The sequence below is a fragment of the Phalangium opilio genome, unplaced genomic scaffold (genome assembly GCF_054372755.1).
Source record: "Phalangium opilio isolate 3A_F unplaced genomic scaffold, DU_Popi_V2 ptg000246l_1, whole genome shotgun sequence".
Taxonomy (NCBI): domain Eukaryota; kingdom Metazoa; phylum Arthropoda; class Arachnida; order Opiliones; family Phalangiidae; genus Phalangium; species Phalangium opilio.
Genome location: NW_028324225.1, coordinates 6,903,138 through 6,918,639, shown reverse-complemented (window position 1 = coordinate 6,918,639; position 15,502 = coordinate 6,903,138). Strand labels below are relative to the sequence as shown.

Here is a 15,502-nt window from a genome sequence, read left to right as displayed (position 1 = left end):
AAACTGGGGTCCGTCCGGAATTTGAACCCGGGACCACTCGCACTTTAAGCGAGTATCATACCCCTAGACCAACGGACCGTGTGTTAAAGTAAAATATATGCCCAACTAATAGGTCTACCCTGTTGTTAGTTGCATTTAAATAGTTGCTAAATTACTTCTGAAAGAACTCGGGCCTGTCCGGGATTTGAACCCGGGACGACTCGCAGCCAAAGCGAGTACCATACCCCTAGACCAACAGACAATCTGCGTAACTAAAACATGCTCAACTCATAGGACTACCCTGTAGTTAGTTGCATTTAAATAGTCACTACATTACTTCTGCAAAATCTCGGGTCCGTCCGGGATTTGAACCCGGGACCACTCGCACCCTAAGCGAGTATCATACCAGTTGACCAACGCACCGTGTGTTCAAGTAAAATATGCCCAACTCATAGGTCTACCCTGTTGTTAGTTGCATTTAATAGTTGCTAAATTACTTCTGAAAGAACTCGGGTCTGTCCGGGATTTGAACCCGGGACCACTCGCAGCCAAAGCGAGTATCATACCCCTAGACCAAAGGACAATCTGCGTAAGTAAAACATGCTCAACTCATAGGACTACCCTGAAATTAGTTGCAATTAAATAGTCACAAAACTACTTCTGCAAAAACTCGGGTCCGTCCGGGATTTGAACCCGGGACCACTCGCACCCTAAGCGAGTATCATACCCCTAGACCAACGGACCGTGTGTTCAAGTAAAAAATATGCCCAACTCATAGGTCTACCCTGTTGTTAGTTGCATTTAAATAGTTGCTAAATTACTTCTGAAAGAACTCGGGCCTGTCCGGGATTTGAACCCGGGACGACTCGCAGCCAAAGCGAGTACCATACCCCTAGAACAACGGACAATCTGCGTAAGTAAAACATGCTCAACTCATAGGACTACCCTGTAATTAGTTGCAATAAAATAGTCACAAAACTACTTCTGCAAAAACTCGGGTACGTCCGGGATTTGAAACCTAGAACACTCGCACTCAAAGCGAGTATCATAACCCTAGACCAGCGCACCATGTATGGAATAGAAATAGGCTCAATTCATAGGGGTACAAATTAATTAGTTGCATTTAAATTGTCACTAAATTACTTCTGCAAAAACTCGGGTCCGTCCGGGATTTGAACCCGGGACCACTCGCAGTCAAAGCGAGTATCATACCTCTACACCAACGGACAATGCGCGTAAGTAAAATATGCTCAACTCATAGGTCTACCCTGTAGTTAGTTGCATTTAAATAGTCACTAAATTACTTCTGAAAGCACTCGGGTCTGTCCGGAATTTGAACCCGGGACCACTCGCAGTCAAAGCGAGTATCATACCCCTAGACAAACGGACAATGTGCGTAAGTAAAATGTGCTCAACTCATAGGACTACCCTGTAATTAGTTGCATTTAAATAGTCACTACATTACTTCTGCAAAAACTCGGGTCCGTCCGGGATTTGAACCCGGGACCACTCGCACCCTAAGCGAGTATCATTCCCCTAGACCAACGGACCGTGTGTTCAAGTAAAATATGCCCAACTCATAGGTCTACCCTGTTGTTAGTTGCATTTAAATAGTTGCTAAATTACTTCTGAAAGAACTCGGGTCTGTCCGGGATTTGAACCCGGGACCACTCGCAGCCAAAGCGAGTATCATACCCCTAGACCAACGGACAATCTGCGTAAGTAAAACATGCTCAACTCATAGGACTACCCTGTAATTAGTTGCAATTAAATAGTCACAAAACTACTTCTGCAAAAACTCGGGTACGTCCGGGATTTGAAACCTAGAACACTCGCACTCAAAGCGAATATTATACCCCTAGACCAACGGACCGTGTGTTCAAGTAAAATATGCCCAACTCATAGGTCTACCCTGTAGTTAGTTGCATTTAAAAAGATACTAAATTACTTCTGAAAGAACTCGGGTCTGTCCGGGATCTGAACCCAGGACCACTCGCAGCCAAAGCGAGTATCATACCCCTAGAAAAACGGACAATCTGCGTAAGTAAAATATGCTCAACTCATAGGACTACCCTGTAATTAGTTGCAATTAAATAGTCACAAAATTACTTCTGCAAAACCTCGGATAAGTCCGGGATTTGAAAAATAGAACACTCGCACCCAAAGCGAGTATCATACCCCTAGACCATCGCACCATGTATGAAGTAGAAATATGCTCAATTCATAGGGCTACAAATTAATTAGTTTCATTTAAATAGTCACTACATTACTTCTGCAAAAACTCGGGTCCGTCCGGGATTTGAACCCGGGACCACTCGCACCCTAAGCGAGTACCATACCCCTAGACCAACGGACCGTGTGTTCAAGTAAAAAATATGCCCAACTCATAGGTCTATCCTGTGGTTAGTTGCATTTAAATAGTTGCTAAACTACTTCTGAAAGAACTCGGGCCTGTCCGGGATTTGAACCCGGGACGACTCGCAGCCAAAGCGAGTACCATACCCCTAGACCAAAGTACAATCTGCGTAAGTAAAACATGTTAAACTCATAGGACTACCCTGTAATTAGTTGCAATTAAATAGTCACAAAACTACTTCTGCAAAAACTCGGGTACGTCCGGGATTTGAAACCTAGAACACTCGCACCCTAAGCGAGTATCATACCCCTAGACCAACGGACCGTGTGTTCAAGTAAAAAATATGCCCAACTCATAGGTCTACCCTGTTGTTAGTTGCATTTAAATAGTTGCTAAATTACTTCTGAAAGAACTCGGGCCTGTCCGGGATTTGAACCCGGGACGACTCGCAGCCAAAGCGAGTACCATACCCCTAGAACAACGGACAATCTGCGTAAGTAAAACATGCTCAACTCATAGGACTACCCTGTAATTAGTTGCAATAAAATAGTCACAAAACTACTTCTGCAAAAACTCGGGTACGTCCGGGATTTGAAACCTAGAACACTCGCACTCAAAGCGAGTATCATAACCCTAGACCAGCGCACCATGTATGGAATAGAAATAGGCTCAATTCATAGGGGTACAAATTAATTAGTTGCATTTAAATTGTCACTAAATTACTTCTGCAAAAACTCGGGTCCGTCCGGGATTTGAACCCGGGACCACTCGCAGACAAAGCGAGTATCATACCTCTACACCAACGGACAATGTGCGTAAGTAAAATATGCTCAACTCATAGGTCTACCCTGTAGTTAGTTGCATTTAAATAGTCACTAAATTACTTCTGAAAGCACTCGGGTCTGTCCGGAATTTGAACCCGGGACCACTCGCAGTCAAAGCGAGTATCATACCCCTAGACAAACGGACAATGTCCGTAAGTAAAATGTGCTCAACTCATAGGACTACCCTGTAATTAGTTGCATTTAAATAGTCACTACATTACTTCTGCAAAAACTCGGGTCCGTCCGGGATTTGAACCCGGGACCACTCGCACCCTAAGCGAGTATCATTCCCCTAGACCAACGGACCGTGTGTTCAAGTAAAATATGCCCAACTCATAGGTCTACCCTGTTGTTTGTTGCATTTAAATAGTTGCTAAATTACTTCTGAAAGAACTCGGGTCTGTCCGGGATTTGAACCCGGGACCACTCGCAGCCAAAGCGAGTATCATACCCCTAGACCAACGGACAATCTGCGTAAGTAAAACATGCTCAACTCATAGGACTACCCTGTAATTAGTTGCAATTAAATAGTCACAAAACTACTTCTGCAAAAACTCGGGTACGTCCGGGATTTGAAACCTAGAACACTCGCACTCAAAGCGAGTATTATACCCCTAGACCAACGGACCGTGTGTTCAAGTAAAATATGCCCAACTCATAGGTCTACCCTGTAGTTAGTTGCATTTAAAAAGATACTAAATTACTTCTGAAAGAACTCGGGTCTGTCCGGGATCTGAACCCGGGACCACTCGCAGCCAAAGCGAGTATCATACCCCTAGAAAAACGGACAATCTGCGTAAGTAAAATATGCTCAACTCATAGGACTACCCTGTAATTAGTTGCAATTAAATAGTCACAAAATTACTTCTGCAAAACCTCGAATAAGTCCGGGATTTGAAAAATAGAACACTCGCACCCAAAGCGAGTATCATACCCCTAGACCATCGCACCATGTATGAAGTAGAAATATGCTCAATTCATAGGGCTACAAATTAATTAGTTTCATTTAAATAGTCACTACATTACTTCTGCAAAAACTCGGGTCCGTCCGGGATTTGAACCCGGGACCACTCGCACCCTAAGCGAGTACCATACCCCTAGACCAACGGACCGTGTGTTCAAGTAAAAAATATGCCCAACTCATAGGTCTATCCTGTGGTTAGTTGCATTTAAATAGTTGCTAAACTACTTCTGAAAGAACTCGGGCCTGTCCGGGATTTGAACCCGGGACGACTCGCAGCCAAAGCGAGTACCATACCCCTAGACCAAAGTACAATCTGCGTAAGTAAAACATGTTAAACTCATAGGACTACAATGTAATTAGTTGCAATTAAATAGTCACAAAACTACTTCTGCAAAAACTTGGGTACGCCCGGGATTTGAAACCTAGAACACTCGCACTCAAAGCGAGTATCATACCCCTAGACCAACGGACCGTGTGTTCAAGTAAAATATGCCCAACTCATAGGTCTACCCTGTTGTTAGTTGCATTTAAATAGTTGCTAAATTACTTCTGAAAGAACTCGGGTCCGTCCGGGATTTGAACCCGGGACCACTCTCAGTCAAAGCGAGTATCATACCTCTACACCAACGGACAAGGTGCGTAAGTAAAATATGCTCAACTCATAGGTCTACCCTGTATTTAGTTGCATTTAAATAGTTACTAAATTACTTCTGAAAGCACTCGGGTCTGTCCGGGATTTGAACCCGGGACCACTCGCAGTCAAAGCGAGTATCATACCCCTAGACAAACGGACAATGTGCGTAAGTAAAATGTGCTCAACTCATAGGACTACCCTGTAATTAGTTGCATTTAAATAGTCACTACATTACTTCTGCAAAAACTCGGGTCCGTCCGGGAGTTGAACCCGGGACCACTCGCACCCTAAGCGCGTATCATACCCCTAGACCAACGGACCGTGTGTTCAAGTAAAATATGCCCAACTCATAGGTCTACCCTGTAGTTAGTTGCATTTTAATTGTTACTAAATCACTTCTGAAAGAACTCGGGTCTGTCCGGGATTTGAACCCTGGACCACTCGCGCCTAAGCGAGTATCATACTCCTAGACCAACGGACAATGTGCGTAAGTAAAATATGCTCAACTCATAGGACAACCCTGTAATTAGTTGCAATTATATAGTCCCAAAACTACTTCTGCAAAATCTCGGGTCCGTCCGGGATTTGAACCCGGGACCACTCGCACCCTAAGCGAGTATCATACCCCTAGACCAACGGACCGTGTGTTCAAGTAAAATATGCCCAACTCATAGGTCTACCCTGTTGTTAGTTGCATTTAAATAGTTGCTAAATTACTTCTGAAAGAACTCGGGTCTGTCCGGGATTTGAACCCGGGACCACTCGCAGCCAAAGCGAGTATCATACCCCTAGAAAAACGGACAATCTGCGTAAGTAAAATATGCTCAACTCATAGGACTACCCTGTAATTAGTTGCAATTAAATAGTCACAAAATTACTTCTGCAAAACCTCGGATAAGTCCGGGATTTGAAACCTAGAACACTCACACCCAAAGCGAGTATCATACCCCTAGACCATCGCACCATGTATGGAATAGAAATATGCTCAATTCATAGGGCTTCAAATTAATTAGTTGCATTTAAATAGTCACTAAATTACTTCTGCAAAAACTCGGGTCCGTCCGGGATTTGAACCCAGGACCACTCGCAGTCAAAGCGAGTATCATACCTCTACACCAACGGACAATGTGCGTAAGTAAAATATGCTCAACTCATAGGTCTACCCTGTAGTTAGTTGCATTTTAATAGTTACTAAATTACTTCTGAAAGAACTCGGGTGTGTCCGGGATTTGAACCCTGGACCACTCGCGCCTAAGCGAGTATCATACTCCTAGACCAACGGACCGTGTGTTCAAGTAAAATATGCCCAACTCATAGGTCTACCCTGTAGTTAGTTGCATTTTAATTGTTACTAAATTACTTCTGAAAGAACTCGGGTCTGTCCGGGATTTGAACCCTGGACCACTCGCGCCTAAGCGAGTATCATACTCCTAGACCAACGGGCAATGTGCGTAAGTAAAATATGCTCAACTCATAGGACTACCCTGTAATTAGTTGCAATTATATAGTCCCAAAACTACTTCTGCAAAATCTCGGGTCCGTCCGGGATTTGAACCCGGGACCACTCGCACCCTAAGCGAGTATCATACCCCTAGACCAACGGACCGTGTGTTCAAGTAAAATATGCCCAACTCATAGGTCTACCCTGTTGTTAGTTGCATTTAAATAGTTACTAAATTACTTCTGAAAGAACTCGGGTCTGTCCGGGATCTGATCCCGGGACCACTCGCAGCCAAAGCGAGTATCATACCCCTAGAAAAACGGACAATCTGCGTAAGTAAAACATGCTCAACTCATAGGACTACCCTGTAATTAGTTGCAATTAAATAGTCACAAAACTACTTCTGCAAAAACTCGGGTACGTCCGGGATTTGAAACCTAGAACACTCGCACTCAAAGCGAGTATCATAACCCTAGACCAGCGCACCATGTATGGAATAGAAATAGGCTCAATTCATAGGGGTACAAATTAATTAGTTGCATTTAAATTGTCACTAAATTACTTCTGCAAAAACTCGGGTCCGTCCGGGATTTGAACCCGGGACCACTCGCAGACAAAGCGAGTATCATACCTCTACACCAACGGACAATGTGCGTAAGTAAAATATGCTCAACTCATAGGTCTACCCTGTAGTTAGTTGCATTTAAATAGTCACTAAATTACTTCTGAAAGCACTCGGGTCTGTCCGGAATTTGAACCCGGGACCACTCGCAGTCAAAGCGAGTATCATACCCCTAGACAAACGGACAATGTCCGTAAGTAAAATGTGCTCAACTCATAGGACTACCCTGTAATTAGTTGCATTTAAATAGTCACTACATTACTTCTGCAAAAACTCGGGTCCGTCCGGGATTTGAACCCGGGACCACTCGCACCCTAAGCGAGTATCATTCCCCTAGACCAACGGACCGTGTGTTCAAGTAAAATATGCCCAACTCATAGGTCTACCCTGTTGTTTGTTGCATTTAAATAGTTGCTAAATTACTTCTGAAAGAACTCGGGTCTGTCCGGGATTTGAACCCGGGACCACTCGCAGCCAAAGCGAGTATCATACCCCTAGACCAACGGACAATCTGCGTAAGTAAAACATGCTCAACTCATAGGACTACCCTGTAATTAGTTGCAATTAAATAGTCACAAAACTACTTCTGCAAAAACTCGGGTACGTCCGGGATTTGAAACCTAGAACACTCGCACTCAAAGCGAATATTATACCCCTAGACCAACGGACCGTGTGTTCAAGTAAAATATGCCCAACTCATAGGTCTACCCTGTAGTTAGTTGCATTTAAAAAGATACTAAATTACTTCTGAAAGAACTCGGGTCTGTCCGGGATCTGAACCCAGGACCACTCGCAGCCAAAGCGAGTATCATACCCCTAGAAAAACGGACAATCTGCGTAAGTAAAATATGCTCAACTCATAGGACTACCCTGTAATTAGTTGCAATTAAATAGTCACAAAATTACTTCTGCAAAACCTCGGATAAGTCCGGGATTTGAAAAATAGAACACTCGCACCCAAAGCGAGTATCATACCCCTAGACCATCGCACCATGTATGAAGTAGAAATATGCTCAATTCATAGGGCTACAAATTAATTAGTTTCATTTAAATAGTCACTACATTACTTCTGCAAAAACTCGGGTCCGTCCGGGATTTGAACCCGGGACCACTCGCACCCTAAGCGAGTACCATACCCCTAGACCAACGGACCGTGTGTTCAAGTAAAAAATATGCCCAACTCATAGGTCTATCCTGTGGTTAGTTGCATTTAAATAGTTGCTAAACTACTTCTGAAAGAACTCGGGCCTGTCCGGGATTTGAACCCGGGACGACTCGCAGCCAAAGCGAGTACCATACCCCTAGACCAAAGTACAATCTGCGTAAGTAAAACATGTTAAACTCATAGGACTACCCTGTAATTAGTTGCAATTAAATAGTCACAAAACTACTTCTGCAAAAACTCGGGTACGTCCGGGATTTGAAACCTAGAACACTCGCACCCTAAGCGAGTATCATACCCCTAGACCAACGGACCGTGTGTTCAAGTAAAAAATATGCCCAACTCATAGGTCTACCCTGTTGTTAGTTGCATTTAAATAGTTGCTAAATTACTTCTGAAAGAACTCGGGCCTGTCCGGGATTTGAACCCGGGACGACTCGCAGCCAAAGCGAGTACCATACCCCTAGAACAACGGACAATCTGCGTAAGTAAAACATGCTCAACTCATAGGACTACCCTGTAATTAGTTGCAATAAAATAGTCACAAAACTACTTCTGCAAAAACTCGGGTACGTCCGGGATTTGAAACCTAGAACACTCGCACTCAAAGCGAGTATCATAACCCTAGACCAGCGCACCATGTATGGAATAGAAATAGGCTCAATTCATAGGGGTACAAATTAATTAGTTGCATTTAAATTGTCACTAAATTACTTCTGCAAAAACTCGGGTCCGTCCGGGATTTGAACCCGGGACCACTCGCAGACAAAGCGAGTATCATACCTCTACACCAACGGACAATGTGCGTAAGTAAAATATGCTCAACTCATAGGTCTACCCTGTAGTTAGTTGCATTTAAATAGTCACTAAATTACTTCTGAAAGCACTCGGGTCTGTCCGGAATTTGAACCCGGGACCACTCGCAGTCAAAGCGAGTATCATACCCCTAGACAAACGGACAATGTCCGTAAGTAAAATGTGCTCAACTCATAGGACTACCCTGTAATTAGTTGCATTTAAATAGTCACTACATTACTTCTGCAAAAACTCGGGTCCGTCCGGGATTTGAACCCGGGACCACTCGCACCCTAAGCGAGTATCATTCCCCTAGACCAACGGACCGTGTGTTCAAGTAAAATATGCCCAACTCATAGGTCTACCCTGTTGTTTGTTGCATTTAAATAGTTGCTAAATTACTTCTGAAAGAACTCGGGTCTGTCCGGGATTTGAACCCGGGACCACTCGCAGCCAAAGCGAGTATCATACCCCTAGACCAACGGACAATCTGCGTAAGTAAAACATGCTCAACTCATAGGACTACCCTGTAATTAGTTGCAATTAAATAGTCACAAAACTACTTCTGCAAAAACTCGGGTACGTCCGGGATTTGAAACCTAGAACACTCGCACTCAAAGCGAGTATTATACCCCTAGACCAACGGACCGTGTGTTCAAGTAAAATATGCCCAACTCATAGGTCTACCCTGTAGTTAGTTGCATTTAAAAAGATACTAAATTACTTCTGAAAGAACTCGGGTCTGTCCGGGATCTGAACCCGGGACCACTCGCAGCCAAAGCGAGTATCATACCCCTAGAAAAACGGACAATCTGCGTAAGTAAAATATGCTCAACTCATAGGACTACCCTGTAATTAGTTGCAATTAAATAGTCACAAAATTACTTCTGCAAAACCTCGAATAAGTCCGGGATTTGAAAAATAGAACACTCGCACCCAAAGCGAGTATCATACCCCTAGACCATCGCACCATGTATGAAGTAGAAATATGCTCAATTCATAGGGCTACAAATTAATTAGTTTCATTTAAATAGTCACTACATTACTTCTGCAAAAACTCGGGTCCGTCCGGGATTTGAACCCGGGACCACTCGCACCCTAAGCGAGTACCATACCCCTAGACCAACGGACCGTGTGTTCAAGTAAAAAATATGCCCAACTCATAGGTCTATCCTGTGGTTAGTTGCATTTAAATAGTTGCTAAACTACTTCTGAAAGAACTCGGGCCTGTCCGGGATTTGAACCCGGGACGACTCGCAGCCAAAGCGAGTACCATACCCCTAGACCAAAGTACAATCTGCGTAAGTAAAACATGTTAAACTCATAGGACTACAATGTAATTAGTTGCAATTAAATAGTCACAAAACTACTTCTGCAAAAACTTGGGTACGCCCGGGATTTGAAACCTAGAACACTCGCACTCAAAGCGAGTATCATACCCCTAGACCAACGGACCGTGTGTTCAAGTAAAATATGCCCAACTCATAGGTCTACCCTGTTGTTAGTTGCATTTAAATAGTTGCTAAATTACTTCTGAAAGAACTCGGGTCCGTCCGGGATTTGAACCCGGGACCACTCTCAGTCAAAGCGAGTATCATACCTCTACACCAACGGACAAGGTGCGTAAGTAAAATATGCTCAACTCATAGGTCTACCCTGTATTTAGTTGCATTTAAATAGTTACTAAATTACTTCTGAAAGCACTCGGGTCTGTCCGGGATTTGAACCCGGGACCACTCGCAGTCAAAGCGAGTATCATACCCCTAGACAAACGGACAATGTGCGTAAGTAAAATGTGCTCAACTCATAGGACTACCCTGTAATTAGTTGCATTTAAATAGTCACTACATTACTTCTGCAAAAACTCGGGTCCGTCCGGGAGTTGAACCCGGGACCACTCGCACCCTAAGCGCGTATCATACCCCTAGACCAACGGACCGTGTGTTCAAGTAAAATATGCCCAACTCATAGGTCTACCCTGTAGTTAGTTGCATTTTAATTGTTACTAAATCACTTCTGAAAGAACTCGGGTCTGTCCGGGATTTGAACCCTGGACCACTCGCGCCTAAGCGAGTATCATACTCCTAGACCAACGGACAATGTGCGTAAGTAAAATATGCTCAACTCATAGGACAACCCTGTAATTAGTTGCAATTATATAGTCCCAAAACTACTTCTGCAAAATCTCGGGTCCGTCCGGGATTTGAACCCGGGACCACTCGCACCCTAAGCGAGTATCATACCCCTAGACCAACGGACCGTGTGTTCAAGTAAAATATGCCCAACTCATAGGTCTACCCTGTTGTTAGTTGCATTTAAATAGTTGCTAAATTACTTCTGAAAGAACTCGGGTCTGTCCGGGATTTGAACCCGGGACCACTCGCAGCCAAAGCGAGTATCATACCCCTAGAAAAACGGACAATCTGCGTAAGTAAAATATGCTCAACTCATAGGACTACCCTGTAATTAGTTGCAATTAAATAGTCACAAAATTACTTCTGCAAAACCTCGGATAAGTCCGGGATTTGAAACCTAGAACACTCACACCCAAAGCGAGTATCATACCCCTAGACCATCGCACCATGTATGGAATAGAAATATGCTCAATTCATAGGGCTTCAAATTAATTAGTTGCATTTAAATAGTCACTAAATTACTTCTGCAAAAACTCGGGTCCGTCCGGGATTTGAACCCAGGACCACTCGCAGTCAAAGCGAGTATCATACCTCTACACCAACGGACAATGTGCGTAAGTAAAATATGCTCAACTCATAGGTCTACCCTGTAGTTAGTTGCATTTTAATAGTTACTAAATTACTTCTGAAAGAACTCGGGTGTGTCCGGGATTTGAACCCTGGACCACTCGCGCCTAAGCGAGTATCATACTCCTAGACCAACGGACCGTGTGTTCAAGTAAAATATGCCCAACTCATAGGTCTACCCTGTAGTTAGTTGCATTTTAATTGTTACTAAATTACTTCTGAAAGAACTCGGGTCTGTCCGGGATTTGAACCCTGGACCACTCGCGCCTAAGCGAGTATCATACTCCTAGACCAACGGGCAATGTGCGTAAGTAAAATATGCTCAACTCATAGGACTACCCTGTAATTAGTTGCAATTATATAGTCCCAAAACTACTTCTGCAAAATCTCGGGTCCGTCCGGGATTTGAACCCGGGACCACTCGCACCCTAAGCGAGTATCATACCCCTAGACCAACGGACCGTGTGTTCAAGTAAAATATGCCCAACTCATAGGTCTACCCTGTTGTTAGTTGCATTTAAATAGTTACTAAATTACTTCTGAAAGAACTCGGGTCTGTCCGGGATCTGATCCCGGGACCACTCGCAGCCAAAGCGAGTATCATACCCCTAGAAAAACGGACAATCTGCGTAAGTAAAACATGCTCAACTCATAGGACTACCCTGTAATTAGTTGCAATTAAATAGTCACAAAACTACTTCTGCAAAAACTCGGGTACGTCCGGGATTTGAAACCTAGAACACTCGCACTCAAAGCGAGTATCATAACCCTAGACCAGCGCACCATGTATGGAATAGAAATAGGCTCAATTCATAGGGGTACAAATTAATTAGTTGCATTTAAATTGTCACTAAATTACTTCTGCAAAAACTCGGGTCCGTCCGGGATTTGAACCCGGGACCACTCGCAGACAAAGCGAGTATCATACCTCTACACCAACGGACAATGTGCGTAAGTAAAATATGCTCAACTCATAGGTCTACCCTGTAGTTAGTTGCATTTAAATAGTCACTAAATTACTTCTGAAAGCACTCGGGTCTGTCCGGAATTTGAACCCGGGACCACTCGCAGTCAAAGCGAGTATCATACCCCTAGACAAACGGACAATGTCCGTAAGTAAAATGTGCTCAACTCATAGGACTACCCTGTAATTAGTTGCATTTAAATAGTCACTACATTACTTCTGCAAAAACTCGGGTCCGTCCGGGATTTGAACCCGGGACCACTCGCACCCTAAGCGAGTATCATTCCCCTAGACCAACGGACCGTGTGTTCAAGTAAAATATGCCCAACTCATAGGTCTACCCTGTTGTTTGTTGCATTTAAATAGTTGCTAAATTACTTCTGAAAGAACTCGGGTCTGTCCGGGATTTGAACCCGGGACCACTCGCAGCCAAAGCGAGTATCATACCCCTAGACCAACGGACAATCTGCGTAAGTAAAACATGCTCAACTCATAGGACTACCCTGTAATTAGTTGCAATTAAATAGTCACAAAACTACTTCTGCAAAAACTCGGGTACGTCCGGGATTTGAAACCTAGAACACTCGCACTCAAAGCGAGTATTATACCCCTAGACCAACGGACCGTGTGTTCAAGTAAAATATGCCCAACTCATAGGTCTACCCTGTAGTTAGTTGCATTTAAAAAGATACTAAATTACTTCTGAAAGAACTCGGGTCTGTCCGGGATCTGAACCCGGGACCACTCGCAGCCAAAGCGAGTATCATACCCCTAGAAAAACGGACAATCTGCGTAAGTAAAATATGCTCAACTCATAGGACTACCCTGTAATTAGTTGCAATTAAATAGTCACAAAATTACTTCTGCAAAACCTCGAATAAGTCCGGGATTTGAAAAATAGAACACTCGCACCCAAAGCGAGTATCATACCCCTAGACCATCGCACCATGTATGAAGTAGAAATATGCTCAATTCATAGGGCTACAAATTAATTAGTTTCATTTAAATAGTCACTACATTACTTCTGCAAAAACTCGGGTCCGTCCGGGATTTGAACCCGGGACCACTCGCACCCTAAGCGAGTACCATACCCCTAGACCAACGGACCGTGTGTTCAAGTAAAAAATATGCCCAACTCATAGGTCTATCCTGTGGTTAGTTGCATTTAAATAGTTGCTAAACTACTTCTGAAAGAACTCGGGCCTGTCCGGGATTTGAACCCGGGACGACTCGCAGCCAAAGCGAGTACCATACCCCTAGACCAAAGTACAATCTGCGTAAGTAAAACATGTTAAACTCATAGGACTACAATGTAATTAGTTGCAATTAAATAGTCACAAAACTACTTCTGCAAAAACTTGGGTACGCCCGGGATTTGAAACCTAGAACACTCGCACTCAAAGCGAGTATCATACCCCTAGACCAACGGACCGTGTGTTCAAGTAAAATATGCCCAACTCATAGGTCTACCCTGTTGTTAGTTGCATTTAAATAGTTGCTAAATTACTTCTGAAAGAACTCGGGTCCGTCCGGGATTTGAACCCGGGACCACTCTCAGTCAAAGCGAGTATCATACCTCTACACCAACGGACAAGGTGCGTAAGTAAAATATGCTCAACTCATAGGTCTACCCTGTATTTAGTTGCATTTAAATAGTTACTAAATTACTTCTGAAAGCACTCGGGTCTGTCCGGGATTTGAACCCGGGACCACTCGCAGTCAAAGCGAGTATCATACCCCTAGACAAACGGACAATGTGCGTAAGTAAAATGTGCTCAACTCATAGGACTACCCTGTAATTAGTTGCATTTAAATAGTCACTACATTACTTCTGCAAAAACTCGGGTCCGTCCGGGAGTTGAACCCGGGACCACTCGCACCCTAAGCGCGTATCATACCCCTAGACCAACGGACCGTGTGTTCAAGTAAAATATGCCCAACTCATAGGTCTACCCTGTAGTTAGTTGCATTTTAATTGTTACTAAATCACTTCTGAAAGAACTCGGGTCTGTCCGGGATTTGAACCCTGGACCACTCGCGCCTAAGCGAGTATCATACTCCTAGACCAACGGACAATGTGCGTAAGTAAAATATGCTCAACTCATAGGACAACCCTGTAATTAGTTGCAATTATATAGTCCCAAAACTACTTCTGCAAAATCTCGGGTCCGTCCGGGATTTGAACCCGGGACCACTCGCACCCTAAGCGAGTATCATACCCCTAGACCAACGGACCGTGTGTTCAAGTAAAATATGCCCAACTCATAGGTCTACCCTGTTGTTAGTTGCATTTAAATAGTTGCTAAATTACTTCTGAAAGAACTCGGGTCTGTCCGGGATTTGAACCCGGGACCACTCGCAGCCAAAGCGAGTATCATACCCCTAGAAAAACGGACAATCTGCGTAAGTAAAATATGCTCAACTCATAGGACTACCCTGTAATTAGTTGCAATTAAATAGTCACAAAATTACTTCTGCAAAACCTCGGATAAGTCCGGGATTTGAAACCTAGAACACTCACACCCAAAGCGAGTATCATACCCCTAGACCATCGCACCATGTATGGAATAGAAATATGCTCAATTCATAGGGCTTCAAATTAATTAGTTGCATTTAAATAGTCACTAAATTACTTCTGCAAAAACTCGGGTCCGTCCGGGATTTGAACCCAGGACCACTCGCAGTCAAAGCGAGTATCATACCTCTACACCAACGGACAATGTGCGTAAGTAAAATATGCTCAACTCATAGGTCTACCCTGTAGTTAGTTGCATTTTAATAGTTACTAAATTACTTCTGAAAGAACTCGGGTGTGTCCGGGATTTGAACCCTGGACCACTCGCGCCTAAGCGAGTATCATACTCCTAGACCAACGGACCGTGTGTTCAAGTAAAATATGCCCAACTCATAGGTCTACCCTGTAGTTAGTTGCATTTTAATTGTTACTAAATTACTTCTGAAAGAACTCGGGTCTGTCCGGGATTTGAACCCTGGACCAC

At 43.8% G+C, this 15,502-nt stretch overlaps 20 non-coding genes across 20 annotated transcripts; all 20 read right to left on the bottom strand.

The window, feature by feature from the left end:
- Positions 1 to 6: 6 nt before the first annotated feature.
- On the bottom strand, positions 7 to 78 carry TRNAF-AAA (transfer RNA phenylalanine (anticodon AAA)). Its single transcript has one exon. It is a non-coding gene; the product is annotated as a tRNA-Phe (tRNA).
- A 573-nt stretch (positions 79 to 651) lies between these two features.
- On the bottom strand, positions 652 to 723 carry TRNAP-AGG (transfer RNA proline (anticodon AGG)). Its single transcript has one exon. It is a non-coding gene; the product is annotated as a tRNA-Pro (tRNA).
- Positions 724 to 1,458: 735 nt separating this feature from the next.
- Positions 1,459 to 1,530, bottom strand: TRNAP-AGG (transfer RNA proline (anticodon AGG)). The gene has a single exon. It is a non-coding gene; the product is annotated as a tRNA-Pro (tRNA).
- Positions 1,531 to 2,263: 733 nt separating this feature from the next.
- TRNAP-AGG (transfer RNA proline (anticodon AGG)) lies at positions 2,264 to 2,335 on the bottom strand. Its single transcript has one exon. It is a non-coding gene; the product is annotated as a tRNA-Pro (tRNA).
- A 1,059-nt stretch (positions 2,336 to 3,394) lies between these two features.
- Positions 3,395 to 3,466, bottom strand: TRNAP-AGG (transfer RNA proline (anticodon AGG)). The gene has a single exon. It is a non-coding gene; the product is annotated as a tRNA-Pro (tRNA).
- A 733-nt stretch (positions 3,467 to 4,199) lies between these two features.
- TRNAP-AGG (transfer RNA proline (anticodon AGG)) lies at positions 4,200 to 4,271 on the bottom strand. The gene has a single exon. It is a non-coding gene; the product is annotated as a tRNA-Pro (tRNA).
- Positions 4,272 to 5,006: 735 nt separating this feature from the next.
- On the bottom strand, positions 5,007 to 5,078 carry TRNAP-AGG (transfer RNA proline (anticodon AGG)). Its single transcript has one exon. It is a non-coding gene; the product is annotated as a tRNA-Pro (tRNA).
- Positions 5,079 to 5,327: 249 nt separating this feature from the next.
- Positions 5,328 to 5,399, bottom strand: TRNAP-AGG (transfer RNA proline (anticodon AGG)). The gene has a single exon. It is a non-coding gene; the product is annotated as a tRNA-Pro (tRNA).
- Positions 5,400 to 6,291: 892 nt separating this feature from the next.
- Positions 6,292 to 6,363, bottom strand: TRNAP-AGG (transfer RNA proline (anticodon AGG)). The gene has a single exon. It is a non-coding gene; the product is annotated as a tRNA-Pro (tRNA).
- A 733-nt stretch (positions 6,364 to 7,096) lies between these two features.
- Positions 7,097 to 7,168, bottom strand: TRNAP-AGG (transfer RNA proline (anticodon AGG)). The gene has a single exon. It is a non-coding gene; the product is annotated as a tRNA-Pro (tRNA).
- A 733-nt stretch (positions 7,169 to 7,901) lies between these two features.
- On the bottom strand, positions 7,902 to 7,973 carry TRNAP-AGG (transfer RNA proline (anticodon AGG)). The gene has a single exon. It is a non-coding gene; the product is annotated as a tRNA-Pro (tRNA).
- A 1,059-nt stretch (positions 7,974 to 9,032) lies between these two features.
- TRNAP-AGG (transfer RNA proline (anticodon AGG)) lies at positions 9,033 to 9,104 on the bottom strand. The gene has a single exon. It is a non-coding gene; the product is annotated as a tRNA-Pro (tRNA).
- Positions 9,105 to 9,837: 733 nt separating this feature from the next.
- Positions 9,838 to 9,909, bottom strand: TRNAP-AGG (transfer RNA proline (anticodon AGG)). Its single transcript has one exon. It is a non-coding gene; the product is annotated as a tRNA-Pro (tRNA).
- Positions 9,910 to 10,644: 735 nt separating this feature from the next.
- TRNAP-AGG (transfer RNA proline (anticodon AGG)) lies at positions 10,645 to 10,716 on the bottom strand. The gene has a single exon. It is a non-coding gene; the product is annotated as a tRNA-Pro (tRNA).
- Positions 10,717 to 10,965: 249 nt separating this feature from the next.
- TRNAP-AGG (transfer RNA proline (anticodon AGG)) lies at positions 10,966 to 11,037 on the bottom strand. The gene has a single exon. It is a non-coding gene; the product is annotated as a tRNA-Pro (tRNA).
- An 892-nt stretch (positions 11,038 to 11,929) lies between these two features.
- Positions 11,930 to 12,001, bottom strand: TRNAP-AGG (transfer RNA proline (anticodon AGG)). Its single transcript has one exon. It is a non-coding gene; the product is annotated as a tRNA-Pro (tRNA).
- A 733-nt stretch (positions 12,002 to 12,734) lies between these two features.
- On the bottom strand, positions 12,735 to 12,806 carry TRNAP-AGG (transfer RNA proline (anticodon AGG)). The gene has a single exon. It is a non-coding gene; the product is annotated as a tRNA-Pro (tRNA).
- Positions 12,807 to 13,539: 733 nt separating this feature from the next.
- On the bottom strand, positions 13,540 to 13,611 carry TRNAP-AGG (transfer RNA proline (anticodon AGG)). The gene has a single exon. It is a non-coding gene; the product is annotated as a tRNA-Pro (tRNA).
- A 735-nt stretch (positions 13,612 to 14,346) lies between these two features.
- Positions 14,347 to 14,418, bottom strand: TRNAP-AGG (transfer RNA proline (anticodon AGG)). Its single transcript has one exon. It is a non-coding gene; the product is annotated as a tRNA-Pro (tRNA).
- A 249-nt stretch (positions 14,419 to 14,667) lies between these two features.
- On the bottom strand, positions 14,668 to 14,739 carry TRNAP-AGG (transfer RNA proline (anticodon AGG)). Its single transcript has one exon. It is a non-coding gene; the product is annotated as a tRNA-Pro (tRNA).
- Between the last annotated feature and the right edge of the window lie 763 nt (positions 14,740 to 15,502).